The 15,499-nt window shown below is 45.6% G+C and overlaps 1 pseudogene; it reads right to left on the reverse strand.

Moving 5' to 3' along the window:
• Window positions 1-201: 201 nt before the first annotated feature.
• On the reverse strand, window positions 202-12,768 carry LOC110493233 (selenocysteine-specific elongation factor-like; annotated as a pseudogene).
• Between the last annotated feature and the right edge of the window lie 2,731 nt (window positions 12,769-15,499).

Raw genomic sequence — 15,499 nt, forward strand, 5'->3', positions numbered from 1 at the left:
GGGGTTGTGGGTTTGGGAACGCTGTCAGCATGACCGCTGCCCTTTAAATTCGTCACTCATTGCTTCAAGCCACACCTCGCCATACCCACCAAACGTAGCACAAAGTCTGTTCAAGAACATACAAGAACGTTTTGGGGAAACGTGGAGCGGTTTGTACTGAACAACACAACGTAGCAAACGTTCAAGTGAACTGAATGCACCTCAAGACTGAACCATCTTCTTGTGGGGGTCAAAAACGTATCTCTTGAATCGGAGGCTGATGTTGATTGGCTGAGTGTCCATCTTGGCATCTTCCTCTTTGGCTAGTTCCCCCTTAGCCCCACCCTTTCCTTTCTTCTTGGAGGTGGAGGAGAGGAGCTGCTAAGTCTCTAGACTGAGACCCTCTGAAGAGAAGAAAGAGGGAATGGGGAAGAGAGAGGGAGAGAAAGAGAAATCATATGAGCATTAGAATTTATGGTAGTTTATACAAGTCGCATAGGTATTTAACAAATACAAAAAAAAAAAAATTTAAATGATCAAAATTAAACAAAGGATTGGACAGAGGTAGAGAGAAAATATAGAAGAGCGAGTGTGCTGAAATAGCAGTGGGCCAGATTCGTACCCATGCTGTTGCATTACATGTGATCTAGAGGCAATGGCTTAGACCACTAGACCAGCCTAGGCCACACCACTAGACCTGTTATGACTGCTCTCCATTGGTGAATCAGGGTCAACAGTATATATCTGCTCTTTATAGTGTTGATGACAGAGATGGGAGAGAGAACAGAAACACTACATGACCATAAGTATGTGGACACCTGTTTTTATGAACATCTCATTCCAAAATCATGGGCATTAACATGGAGTTCCCCCTTTGCTGCTACAACAGCCTCCACTCTTCTGGGAAGGCTTTCCACTAGATGTAGGAACATTGCTGCGGGGACTTGCTTCCATTCAGCCACGAGCAGTTGAGGCTCTGTGCAGGCCAGTCAAGTTCTTCCACACCGATCTCGACAAACCATTCCTGTATGGACCTCACTTTGTGCACGGCGGCATTGCCATGATGTAACGAGAAAGGGCCTTCCCCCAAACTGTTGCTACAAAATGTTGGAAGCACAGAATCACCAAGAATGTCATTGTATGCTGAAATGTAAAGATTTCCCTTCAATGGAACTAAGGGGCCTAGCCTAAACCATGAAAAACAGCCCCAGAACATTATTCCTCCTCAACCAAACTTTACAGTTGGCACGATGCAGTCGGGCAGGTAGCGTTCTTTTACTGCACTCTTGCAGCAATCGGCAGTGCCGTTCTGTGAGCTTGTGTGGCCTACCACTTCGCGGCTGAGCTGGTGTTGCTCCTAGACGTTTCCACTTCACAATAACAGCACTTCAACTATTACAGTTGACTGGGGCAGCTCCAGCAGGGCAGAAATTTGACAAACTGACTTGTTGGAAAGGTGGCATCCTATGACGGTGCCATGCTGAAAGTCACTGAGCTCTTCAGTGAGGCCCTTCTACTGTCAACGTTTGTCTATGTAGATTGCATGGCTGCATGCTCCATTTTATACACCTGTCAGCAATGGGTGTGGCTGAAATAGCCAAATCCATTCATTTGAATGGATGTCCACATACTTTGTTTATATAGTGTAGATCTGTTGTGCTGGTCTTGTTTCACAGTTCCTATAGTTGTAGAAGAAACGTGTCTCTGTCAGGGTTCTCTGTGGCGGTCCTGTCCTGGCTGACATTTACGCTGGTGTCTGACAGTTGTCAGGCGGTTGTGGGCGTGCTCTGGATTCCTCTGGGGCATCTGTGTGTGTGTGTGTGTGTGTGTGTGTGTGTTTCTGCTCACGTGTAGCTGAGAAATGTTCCCTGAGCAAACCTCTGCATCGGCTGACCTCGCCTACCCGCGTCACACAGCGCCACCGAGGAGATTGTTATGGTTATGCCAGCATGAGGGTTGTTAGGATTACGGGGATGGATATCTCCGATCTATTCGCTTGGCCTTACCCCACTTCTCTCTCTCGCTTTCTCTCATTCACTTACTCACACAAACACTCACACAAACACTCACGCAAACAATCACACAAAGGGAAGCACTTAGATAAATAGCAGTAAATACAAACTAGAATGAATCATGTGATAGTGTCCAATAAAACGGTCAAATCTAGTTCAAGGTTTGAGTAAAATACACAGTGAATTACCCTCCAGAAGCCACCTTCACACATGTATAACAAGCTGTGGTATTGATTTAAACCACATAATGAAAACATTTGTTCTATCCAAGCGGACATCACGTACACAAACCACACTACTCCCCTATCTTTCTCTGCTCCGTTCCCTCCATCTATCCCTCCATCTCTCTCTGGAGAGACAGAATAACTGTCTGGTGCCAGGCTGGTGGCCTTTAGGGGCTTGCAGGGGATGAGTTTGGGGTCAGGTCCAGGGGAGGGCGGATGGCGGGGGGATTGGACAGTAGTGCCTGTGTGAGAGGGGGGAGGTTGTGGAGAGGCCTGGAGGGCCTTCAAAGAAGCCCTTCAAATCTAACTAGCCCTCTTTCCATTTCTCCCTCTCTCCGTGGCTTTCTCTGTCTTTAATAATGTGCCATGAAGGGGTTTGAAGGGAGAAGAAAAGAACAACAACGAGAGAAAGGGAGCACACACACACACACAACACAAACACACCTGGGGTAGCTAGAGGTCAGAGGATCACACAGCACCGTCATACTATGAGTGTGTACGAGCAATGAGCATACTGAATGTCTTAAGTGACTAGCCAAGTATGTCAGTGTGTATGTAAGAGCATGTGTGTGAGTGTGTACGTGAATGTGAGTGAGTTGAGAGGATATAGGTAGGCTTCTCTTTCTAAATGTTTTTGGTTTCTCTTCCTGCCCGGCCCGGTGTGGAGCCTAGCTGTGGGTCGGAGGGGAGCGGAGAGACACAAGGTAAAATAAACAGGGAGCAGACTTCCCTCGGACCCAGAGCTACCCCCAGAGGAATCCTGGGAATGCTGGAGTGGGATTCCCAGCCCACCACTCTAACCACATCCTGATCCTGATAACGAACGTACAGGAACCAGAGAGAGAGATACAGGAAAAAAGGAGAAGGCCCCTTTCATTCTTTTGTTGTACTATAAATGTAATTGCATAATTCTGACTAATAAACAGATGGAATAAGAAATTGGCAACAAACGCAGTAAGAAACTCAAATGATACAGTCCTTATCTTAACTGTTAATGTAGCTTATGAAGGAGAGACACCATAGGGAACGTTGGCCATGCACAGTAGATCACCTGCTGTCAACGAACAGTGGCAGATCAACATGTAGAATCGCCAGGAAATTAATAGAAAATTATGGGTGGTATCGGATGGTCAGATGTGATAGGACGCCCATCCAATGCAATATCTGATGGTCAGATGTGATAGGACGCCCATCCACTGCAATATCTGATGGTCAGATGTGATAGGACGCCCATCCACTGCAATATCTGATGGTCAGATGTGATAGGACGCCCATCCACTGAAATATCGGATGGTCAGATGTGATAGGACGCCCATCCACTGCAATATCTGATGGTCAGATGTGATAGGACGCCCATCCACTGCAATATCTGATGGTCAGATGTGATAGGACGCCCATCCACTGCAATATCTGATGGTCAGATGTGATAGGACGCCCATCCACTGCAATATGTGATGGTCAGATGTGATAGGACGCCCATCCACTGCAATATGTGATGGTCAGATGTGATAGGACGCCCATCCACTGCAATATGTGATGGTCAGATGTGATAGGACGCCCATCCACTGCAATATGTGATGGTCAGATGTGATAGGACGCCCATCCACTGCAATATCTGATGGTCAGATGTGATAGGACGCCCATCCACTGCAATATCTGATGGTCAGATGTGATAGGACGCCCATCCACTGCAATATCTGATGGTCAGATGTGATAGGACGCCCATCCACTGCAATATCTGATGGTCAGATGTGATAGGACGCCCATCCACTGCAATATGTGATGGTCAGATGTGATAGGACGCCCATCCACTGCAATATCTGATGGTCAGATGTGATAGGACGCCCATCCACTGCAATATCTGATGGTCAGATGTGATAGGACGCCCATCCACTGCAATATGTGATGGTCAGATGTGATAGGACGCCCATCCACTGCAATATCTGATGGTCAGATGTGATAGGACGCCCATCCACTGCAATATCTGATGGTCAGATGTGATAGGACGCCCATCCACTGCAATATCTGATGGTCAGATGTGATAGGACGCCCATCCACTGCAATATCTGATGGTCAGATGTGATAGGACGCCCATCCACTGCAATATGTGATGGTCAGATGTGATAGGACGCCCATCCACTGCAATATCTGATGGTCAGATGTGATAGGACGCCCATCCACTGCAATATCTGATGGTCAGATGTGATAGGACGCCCATCCACTGCAATATCTGATGGTCAGATGTGATAGGACGCCCATCCACTGCAATATCTGATGGTCAGATGTGATAGGACGCCTATGGGTCGGCTGATTTTAACCAATCGTCGGCGCGGTCCTTTTCTTCCTAAACAGATTCATCCACCACCTCCACCTTCCTCTCCAGCCCCACCACTACTTACCTGGCACCCAGATCGTAAACTTGACGCTTTGTCTGAATGATGATCCCTGCCCCGCCGATTGAGAGTGACCTTTAACCCCAAAAACAACTGCAGGGTTGGTCTACTTCTTAAACAGGTTTCGCCCAATCACAGCGTGGTCATCTGTTACCTGACCAAATCAAATCAGATGTTATTGGTCACATTCACGTGTTTGGCAGATGTTATTGAGGGTGTAGCAAAATGATTGTGTTGCTAGCTCCAACAGTGAAGTAATATCTAACAATTCACAACAATACACAAACCTAAAAGTAAAAGAAAAGAATTTAGAAATATATAAATGTTAGAGATGACTAAAGAGACATGAGGGGCACCAATGACAGACACAAAGAAATCATATAAAAAAAATATAAAATATAATTATTCTAATGTAATAATTATTATTCAACGAACAGCTTCCAGTTAATGATAAAAGCAAATAATACACGTGGAAAATCTCCTAAAACTATCCAGCATATCCTTTAATTATTTATTGAGTCTGACAGTATAAACTTCCTCCAGCACAGAGAGGTCAGTGTGTGTTTGTTTTCTATGTTCCTCTCTCTGATTTAACAGACACTGGTGCATGACCTCGTGTTACCATGCTGCCACTCTGTCGCCATAGTGGGGGGTGGCTGACCCCACCATGACACTGTTCTGTACCCCGTCCCAACCCAACGAGCCACATTGCCCTAGGCCTGCCACCAGCTTGTCTGTATCTCCTCTTTCGTTCCTCTACACATTCTTCTTCTGTTTGTTGTTTGTATTTTCTCTCCATCACTGAGACTCTCTCAACCGTCACTGATCCGATAAAGGGAGGGCACCGCTCTGTCTCTCTCTCTACTTCTCCCCCTCACTCTGTCTTGAACCCTCCCCACTTCGCTCCCTTTCTCTCTCTCTGACGTTGGGTTCTGACTGAAGCGTGACCACAGATAAGCTACAGTTGGTACACATGTCAGACAACACTGTGACAAAGGCATGACATAAAGACACAGTCATATCTCAAACATTCCAACATCTCAGGTATGTGTCCTCTTAGAAGACAAAAAACAAACAGCACTTCCTCATTATGTGAGGGGAACCCACACACACCCACATGAACAGAGTCTGACCTCACAGGGAGAGGGTCAAGGACTGCTGTGTAACTGTGGGGTTGGCTGTCGACAGCCTGAGGTGCTAACAGCAGTAAAACTTGTCCACACACTTGACCTCTGACCTGTTAGCGACCCTGACTGAGGGTGTGTACACACAGACAGACTGCTGGCTGCTGCTGGGTGGCAGACAACACTCAAACAGACAGAGACAGACAGGAGCAACGAGAGGCAGATAAGACTCTTATGAGCCAAAAACAAACTGAGGAACATAGAAATATATTACAAGAGTGAGATGGAGCCAGGGAGAAAGAGGCTGAAAGTGAGAGACAAAAAACATGACGGATCGAGTACACAAAGAGAGAGAGAAAGAAAAAAAAGAGCAGAGAGAGAACGAGCAGAGAGAGCAGAGTGAGCAGAGAGAGAACAGAGAGAGAGAAAGCGAGCAGAGAGAGAGCGAGCAGAGAGAGCGCAGAGAGAGTGAGAGCAGAGAGAGAGAGCGCAGAGAGAGAGCTGAGAGCAGAGAGAGAGCTGAGAACAGAGAGAGAGAGAGCGAACAGAGAGAGAGAGAGAGCAGAGAGAGCGAGCGAGAGAGCAGAGGCTAGAGTGCGGGTCGGGAGGAATGCAGAGAGCCATGTGGGTATATTTCTGTGCCACTCAGGTGTGTCCAAACAGCACCAGTCTGTCTGGCTGCTGCCTCTGGCATCAGGGGACCACACGCCTGTGTCACAGCCCAGCACAGGTCAAGGCCCCGCATACTTCTCCACGCTGCCCTCCCGCACCGCCCCAGGGACTCTGTGTGTGTGCGCACAATGGGAGCTCAGTCCCTGCAACACGCTCCAGCACCACCAGCAATGAAAAATCCAAACAAAGACTAGAGAGAAAGAGAGAGAAGAGGGGTGAGAGAGAGGGCAAAGGAGCAAGGACAAAGATCCATGAAGGGTGATGGGAGGGCAGGGTGTCAGAGAGAGGCGAGCAGGGCGTCCACTCACCCTCTCCACCGCTCCCTCCTTGCGTTTGGTCTTGTAGATGCGTAGTCTGGGTAGCGTAGTCTCAGAATAGCTTTTCTCCTCAAAGCCCTCCAGCAGACGTCCCTGGAACGCCAGCCGGCACGCGTTGGCGTGGATGTCTGTGTCCAGCTTGGAGCCTATCACCAGGCATAGAGGGGGACACGTGACCGGACGCTCAAACTCCAGCAGCGCCCACTGCTTCGGGTCTGGCCTAGCTCCTCCGGCCTCCCGCTGACCAATCACATACTCGTCCTGGTGGAAGTACTCCCGGTCAAAGGAGAAGGGTGAGCTCAGGGGGCTGGGTTCTGGCTGAGGGGAGTGGGGAGTGGGGGTCGGAGGGTGGTGGTTGGGGGTCCGTGTTGGGAGTCTGGGGGGGTCTCCCCAGGGGGCAGACCGAAGAAGGTGACCCTGGCCATGACGGTCTCGTGGCCCACGGTGATGTGGAACTTGGCACGGGTGGCCAATCTTTCTGACGGAGATGTGGGCAGCATGGAGGGTGTGTAGGGAGCCAGGGGTACACACCACCCCCCGTTCTAGCAATTTGGGGCCAAACTGGGTCACACATACCCATGCGGTCACCCTGCATGGCCCCACACACCGGCTGCCGGAACATCTGAATCAACTTCACGTTCTTGGTCTCCTAGGGGTTAAAAGACAAACACAGACAGACAATCAAACTAACCGACTCTTGTTTGTTGTTTGAGCAAGGTTAGTTTTGCAATTGACAAATTACGAGGTATTACCATGTACAATATACAACAGAACAGGGAATGGGGAATACCTATTCAGTTGCATTCAGTTAATGCATTCAACTGAAATGCGTCTTACGCATTTAACCCAAACCCTCTGAATCAGAGAGGTGCTGGGGGCTGCCTTAATCGACGTCCACATCATCGGTACCCCGGGAGCAATTGTCGTTGGGGTTAACTGCCTTGCTCAAGAGCAGAGCGGCAGATTTTTACCTTGTCGGCTCAAGGATTTGACCCAGCAACCATTCGGTTACAGGGCCAATTATCCTACCCATCACTGAGTGTTGTTTTTGTTGTGTGTCCACTGTAGTGTTGTGACGGAGAGTATGGTCGTTGTGGCCTAACCACCATTCTTCTCTGACACTGAATGCTGAGACAAAAGCCTGTTTTTTTCAGGCTTTTGCTGCCACCTGATGGAGGATGTTATAATGACACCAGTTGATAGTAAGGTTGAATACAATAAGCTGGTGTTTAGACTAGGCTGGCCTACAAACAAATGTGAGTGACTGCATCTGGTGTAAATTAGTCAGCTCCTGTACTGTCAACCCCCACCCCTCTTCTCCAGTCTCCCCATCCTGCCCTTTCCAAAACACACACACATCCTCCACCCCCACACTACCATCCCTCTTTCCCCTCCCTCCTCTTCCAGTCAACTTATGAACTCTGTAGATTCTACTTCAGCCTTGTGCTGTCCAGGTCATCTGAATCAGGGTTATTCTACTGCAACAACGATTCTCCACCTTTCTGGAAGCAGGGACTAAGAGCATGCCATGGAACTAATTCATCTGACTAACGCACTATAATAAATCAGCAATATCACAAATAATTGTTGCTGGTCAATAGACTTAGCGGGTTGAGAACCACTGATCGGGACTTCTTTCAGTGGTCATGCAAATCAACGGTCTGTGGTCAGTGACCGTAGCTCGAGGTCTGGGATCTCCACGGTGTCGTTGACAGCTAGCGCCCCCTGTAGGATGGTTCCGGTCATGACCGTGCCCTGACCGCGGCTGGAGAAGCAGTGGTGCACCGCCATCAGCAGGGCTCCCCCGGGTCTCTGTGAGGGAGGCAGGTCTGGCTCTTCAACAGCTCGGGGAGACGTGCATACAGAGCAAAGTCAAAACTGCTGTCATAACATTGTACGGTCACCGTAGGCATGAGTGTGATTCACACACACACACACAGACTAGAGGGCCCGTCCTAATCAGAAGCATATCTTAGTGTTGAGTCTGTGTATCCTGTGGTTTCATAAAGACTTCCTGACAGTGGCTCTTGTGTTTTAATCATAGGTCAGGGGGTTCTGCCCTAGGACAGTGTCTGTCATATGCCTCTTTGTTCTATGGTATCTACCCTTTACTGTGTCATTTCAATTAAAGGATACTGTAGGTGTCATTGAAGTGGTCTTCACATCAGTAAGAAACGCGTCATGGAACGTTCAGGCTGCTGCACAGACACTATGGAAGCTGTAGTCTAGAGCACCCGGTTCAAATGTGTTTGAGAGCACTTAACTCTCTAAATGGGTAAACTAGTGAGAAATATATGGTGATTATTGTACGTTAACTAACTATAACCCTAAATTAAAATATTGCATTTCTATGCCACATTTAATGAATTTACATGACGCTACGTTCCATGATGTGGACAGTATGTGTTACTACATTACACAAGCTCACGTTTTGACCACAGGGCAATTCCAAGTTAACCGAATTACTCTGAGACCGATTTTTCACTTCAAAATGTATATCAAACCCAAACTATTGATTTCAAAGTTTAACAAACCATACAGCTCTATGCACAAGGACTACTTTAACAAATTCAACAGAAAATTGTACAAAAACACATCTACTGGAAAAACTGTGCAGATGTCCAAACTTTACATCAGCACAGATCTTGTGTTTTGGTACAATTTTCAGTAATTCCATTACCGTGGAATTTCCCTACATCAAATTGGGGGGGAATGAAACATCCTTTTTTTTTACCTCAGATTGGTGATGTTAGTATAAAAGTGTATGGTCAGCATGATGGCACGAGATCATTTGCTTAAAACAGATCAATCTCTTTGGTTTTGTCCTGTGATTAAGACATACACACTGTGGGTCACAGGAGTTAGAACTGTGCTCTCATTTTGGAACTCAAACAGCATGGAGAATTTGGGGTGGTCTCTCTATAAAAGTTGCTAGCCTCACACCAGATTCAAACTATGACTGACATAACAGCCAAACGTTGTCAGTGTTGATATCATGTGCAGGGGCGTGATTCATGTCAGTTAAATAACAGATCAATATGTAGACCGCTGTGTTTAGCAAATTCACTTCTAACCAGTGATATATCAAAAAATATCCTCAATGTGGCCTTTCAAACAGCGCCTACCACCCAGACGTTTGCCTCGCTTTATTGATTTCAATGTGATATTGATATGAGTGATTAAAGGGATACTTCGGGCTATTGACAATTCATCTACTTCCCAAGAGATTTACTGGAAATCTATAGGTATCTACTAGCATGCTATCCTGCAGTTCATCTGACTCTGGGGAAGTACATAAAGGACCTCATTGACAAAATCCCAAAGTATCCCTTTAACAAAATAGTGCTGTGTTTACCTTTCTGCATTGGCAATCCACTTGAAACAAAATGCAACAATCGAAAAGGTAGCTGGATGTTTTTTTACAAGTTGTCCTCTAACCAGTGATACAGTCTACATAGTATTCCCAGATTCAGTGTGGTTTTTCAGTAGTGTTCGAACAGGACGTGCAACCTGACTCCCCCCTCTCGTTCTATTGATTTCAACGTGATATCGATTATGAGTGATTGGCAAATAAGTGCTGCGTTTCTCTTTCCGTTTTGGTGAGCCCCAAATTAAAATGCATCACTCCAAAATGTAGCAGGCTGTCTTCCTCTAACCAGTGATGTAAACAATATTTACAGTTCCTGTGTGTTTTTTGTTGTGCACACAACCTGATTCCCCCACAATAAATACGTGTGATTTATTGCCACTTGTCAAACCATTATTGCCACTTGTTTTTGGTGCATATGCAGTTTATAAGGTGCTCGTAAAAAAATTATAATACAATATTACTGTTGGGCACATGTAGAGTTGAAGTCGGAAGTTTACGTACACCTTAGCCAAATACATTTAAACTCAGTTTTTCACAATTCCTGACATTTAATCCTCTTAAAAATTCCCTGTCTTAGGTCAGATAGGATCACCACTATTTTAAGAATGTGAAATGTCAGAATAATAGTAGAGAGAGTGATTTATTTTAGCTTTAATTTTTTTCATCACATTCCCAGTGAGTCAGAAGTTTACTCAATTAGTATTTGGTAACATTGCCTTTAAATTGTTTAACTTGGGTCAAACGTTTCAGGTAGCCTTCCACAAGCTTTCCACAATAAGATGGGTTAATTTTGTCCCATTACTCCTGACATGTATGGTGTAACTGAGTCAGGTCTGTAGGCCTCTTTGCTCACACATGCTTTTTCAGTTCTGCCCACAAATCTTCTGTAGGATTGAGGTCAGGGCTTTGTGATGGTCACTTTAATTGCTTGACTTGGTTGTCCTTAAGCCATTTTGCCACAACTTTGGAAGCATGCTTGGGGTCATTGTCCATTTGGAAGACCCATTTGCGACCAAGATTTAAGTTCCTGACTGATGTCTTGAGATGTTGCTTCAATATATCCACATAATTTTCCTACCTCATGATGCCATCTATTTTGTGAAGTGCACCAGTCCCTCCTTCACAAAGCACCCCCACAACATGATGCTGCCACCCCCATGCTTCACGGTTGGGATGGTGTTCTTCGGCTTGCAAGTCTCCCCCTTTTTCCTCCAAACATAACGATGGTCATTATGGCCAACCAGTTCTATTGTTGTTTCATCAGACCGGAGGACATTTCTTCAAAAAGTACAATCATTGTCCCCATATGCAGTTGCAAACCGTATTCTGGCTTTTTTATGGCGGTTTTGGAGCAGTGGCTTCTACCTTGCTGAGCGGCCTTTCAGGTTATGTCGATATAGGACTCGTTTTTACTGTGGATATAGATACTTTTGTACCTGTTTCCTCCAGCATCTTCACAAGGTAATTTGCTGTTTTTCTGGGAATGATTTGCACATTTCGCACCAAAGTACGTTCATTTCTAGGAGACAGAACGCGTCTCCTTCCTGAGCGGTATGATGGCTGCGTGGTCCCATGGTGTTTATACTTGTGTACTATTGTTTTTACAGATGAACGTGGTACCTTCAGGCATTTGGAAATTGCTCCCAAGGATGAACCAGACTTGTGGAGGTCTACTTTTCTCTGAGATCTTGGCTGATTCTTTTGATTTTCCCATAATGTTAAGCAAAGAGGCACTGAGTTTGACAGTAGGCCTTGAAATTCATCCACAGGTGCACCTCCAATTGCCTCAGAAGCTTCTAAAGCCATGACATAATTTTATGGAATTTTCCAAACACAGTCAACTTAGTGTATGTAAACTTGACCCACTGGAATTGGGATACCTTGAATTGTAAGTGAAATAATCTGTCTGTAAACAATTGTTGGAACAATTACGTGTGTCATGCACAAAGTAGATGTCCTAACCGACTTGCCAAAACTATAGTTTGTTAACAAGATATTTTTTAAAATTGTTTTAATGACTCCAACATAAGTGTATGTAAACTTCTGACTTCAACTGTATATGTAGGTAGTACATTTTATGTTTAGGTTTTCAATATCACAAATAGTTTTTGTATCTATTGATTTGGACACTTCCTAAACTGTGTTTTGACATTGGCCTATTTATGAACAGTTCTTGTCAACAGGAATCAGCGAAAGCTGTTTTAAGAATACAAAATGTTTGCTTTCAACATTAATTTCCAACAACATTCTAATTAACCAGGCACAAGCTGCTGAATGACTCCAAAAACGTGCTGTGATTAATTTATCTTGATGATATACCAGAGATCGGGAAAACGGGTTAGTCCTGTCTCGTCAGAATATTAACCCATACCGCTAATAGTGCAGGCACATCCTGGGGCACCAGTGTGTTCAGGGTCTTTACCTCCATTAAGTCAGGCACTCCCTGGTGTTCCTCTGTTTCAGGGGCCTCAGGACCCCCAGGCTTCGCTGCCACGGCAATCACAGGACAGTCTTTAAATCTGGTCAACAGGGGATGAAACAGGGTTTAGAATGACTGTGTGTGTGTGTGTTACCTGGTGTTCTCTAGGGTCTTGTGCAGTCTCTTGGTCATCTTGTCGATGAAGGTCTGTCTCTTGTTGGGCTGCAGCAGGTCAGTCTTGTTGAGAATGACCACCATGCGGGTTGCAGGTCAGCTCTCCTATCAGCAGACACTCTGCTGTCTGGGTCTGGACGCCCTTCACCACGTCTACCATCAGCATCATCAGGTCTGTGATCTGAGTCCCTGGAAGACACACGCACAATTATACCTTCATTTATGCTATATGACTTGTCAATAATAAACACCACAGTCCAAAACTACTGCAGTGAAATGATTGTGCACACTCAGCACTGCATGGTTACAGCTCCTCTACACAGGACTCCTGGAGGGCCAAATGACCAAATTCATAAGTTGAGCAACCAATGGAGCAACAGGAACAGACAACCAAGAATAACAACAGAACAAGAAGAGAGGGAAAGCGGGAGGGAGGGTACAAAGGGATGTAAAGAAGGGAGAAGGGCTAGAGGGCTGAAATTAGAGCCCCAGCTCGCTTGGTTGTCTTTCCTCCCTCTTTTCTTCCCCTCACTTTGGCAGTCTTTCTTTCCTGTGCTCCCCTCTTTGCTCTGCCTCTCTTTGGCTCCCTTTCTTTCCTGTGCTCTCCCCATTGGGGATAGGAGGGGAAGCTTATTACATACCCCGTTCCCCACACCTTCCTTCCGCCCTAATCCACAGCATGTGCCATCCACAGGGACACACTGGCTTTATATAGCAAACTACCAGCCATATACACTGACTCAGGCTGCACTCCTGTGTGTGTGTGTGTGTGTGTGTGTATATTCGCCTTATCCTGCTTTCCTTCTACTGTGACTCCCTCTGTTCTCTTCTCCCACCAATGCCCAGTTTGCTCACCCTCACCTCTCAGGCCTGTCAAAGCAGTCTCCTCTTACAGGATACATATTGTCAACTCCTGATATTAATAGAAATAATAAAACAAAGTGGATCAACCCTACAAACACTCATTGGGGGGGGGGGGGGGTGGAGAAGGGGGATAGTAGCAAGAAAGAAGAGAGGGGAAATGAGTGAGCAGAGTTCAACTGAGCCGTAAGGATAAGGAAATCTCTCTCGTCCTCCTGGAGAGTTCTACCCATTCCTCCTCTCTCTCTCCTTGCAAAGCCACAGGATAGTGGAGGGGCCAGTCAGTCAGTCTGCGTTAACCATGTAATGGCTGCTTTGCATGGTTGATTCAAGAAATAATCTAAATAGATTTTAGATTCTTTAAAGTAGCCACCCTTTGCCTTGATGACAGCTTTGCACACTCTTGGCATTCTATCAACCAGCTTCATGAGGAATGCTTTTCCAACAGTCTTGAAGGAGTTCCCACATATGCTCAGCACTTGTTGGCTGCTTTTCCTTCACTCTGCGGTCCAACTCATCCCAAACCATCTCAATTTGGTTGAGGTCGGGAGATTGTGGAGGCCAGGTCATCTGATGCAGCACTTCATCACTCTCCTTGGTCAATTAGCCCTTACACAGCCTGGAGGTGTGTTGGGTCATTGTCCTGTCCTGGGTCATCGTCCTGAAAAACAAATGATAGTCCCACTAAGCGCAAACCACATGGGATTGTGTAACACTGCAGAATGCTGTGGTAGCCTTGAATTCTAAATAAATCAGTGTCACCAGCAAAGCACAACCACACCTCCTCCACCATGCTTCACGGTGGGCCCCACACATGCAGAGATCATCCGTTCACCTACTCTGCGTCTCACAAAGACATGGTGGTTGGAAACAAAAATCTCAAATTTGGACTCTACAGAGCAAAGAACAGATTTCCACCGGTCTAATGTCTATTGCTCGTGTTTCTTGGCCCAAGCAAGTCTCTTCTTCTTATTGGTGTCCTTTAAAAGTGGTTTCTATGCAGCAGTTCGACCATGAAGGCCTGATTCCCTGTCTCCTCTGAACAGTTGATGTTGAGATGTCTGTTACTTGAACTCTGTGAAGCATTTATTTGGGCTGCAATCTGAGGTGCAGTTAACTCTAATGAACTTATCCTCTGCAGCAGAGGTAACTCTGGGTCTTCCTTTCCTGTGGCGGTCCTCATCAAATCAAATTTTATTTGTCACATACACATGGTTAGCATGTTAATGCGAGTGTAGCGAAATGCTTGTGCTTCTAGTTCCGACAATGCAGTAATATCCAACGAGTAATCTAACCTAACAATTTCACAACAACTAACTTATACACACAAGTGTAAAGGAATGAATAAGAATATGTACATAAAAAATATATGAATGAGTGAGAGACAGTTTCATCATAGCACTTGATGGTTTTTGCGATTGCAATTGTCCGAGTTGACTGACCTTCATGCCTTAAATGAATGAGGACTTAACTTTTATCAAATAGGGCCATCTTCTGTATACCAACCCCACCTTGTAACAACACAACTGATTGGCTCAAACTTATTAAGGAAAGAAAGGCCACAAATGAACTTTTTTCAAGGCACACCTGTTAATTGAAATGCATTCCAGGTGACTACCTTATGAAACTGGTTGAGAGAATGCCAAGTGTGCAAAACTGTCATCAAGGCAAAGGGTGACTACTTTGAAGTCTCTCTAAAATATATTTTTATTTGTTTAAATCATTTTTGGTTATTACATGATTCCATGTGTTATGTCATAGTTTTGATGTCTTCACTATTATTCTACAATGTATAAAATAGTAAAAATCAAGAAAAACTCTTGAATGAGATGGGGTGTCCAAACTTTTGACTGGTACTGTATTTGTATGGGTATTTGTGGTCTTTATTCTGCAGTCCTCATTCGCCCTCTGCTGGCTGGATCTAGAGCTGAACTCTGACAGCATTTCCTGAGTT

The sequence above is a fragment of the Oncorhynchus mykiss genome, chromosome 17, assembly GCF_057628025.1.
Source record: "Oncorhynchus mykiss isolate SJ-2025 chromosome 17, ASM5762802v1, whole genome shotgun sequence".
In the NCBI taxonomy this organism is placed as follows: domain Eukaryota; kingdom Metazoa; phylum Chordata; class Actinopteri; order Salmoniformes; family Salmonidae; genus Oncorhynchus; species Oncorhynchus mykiss.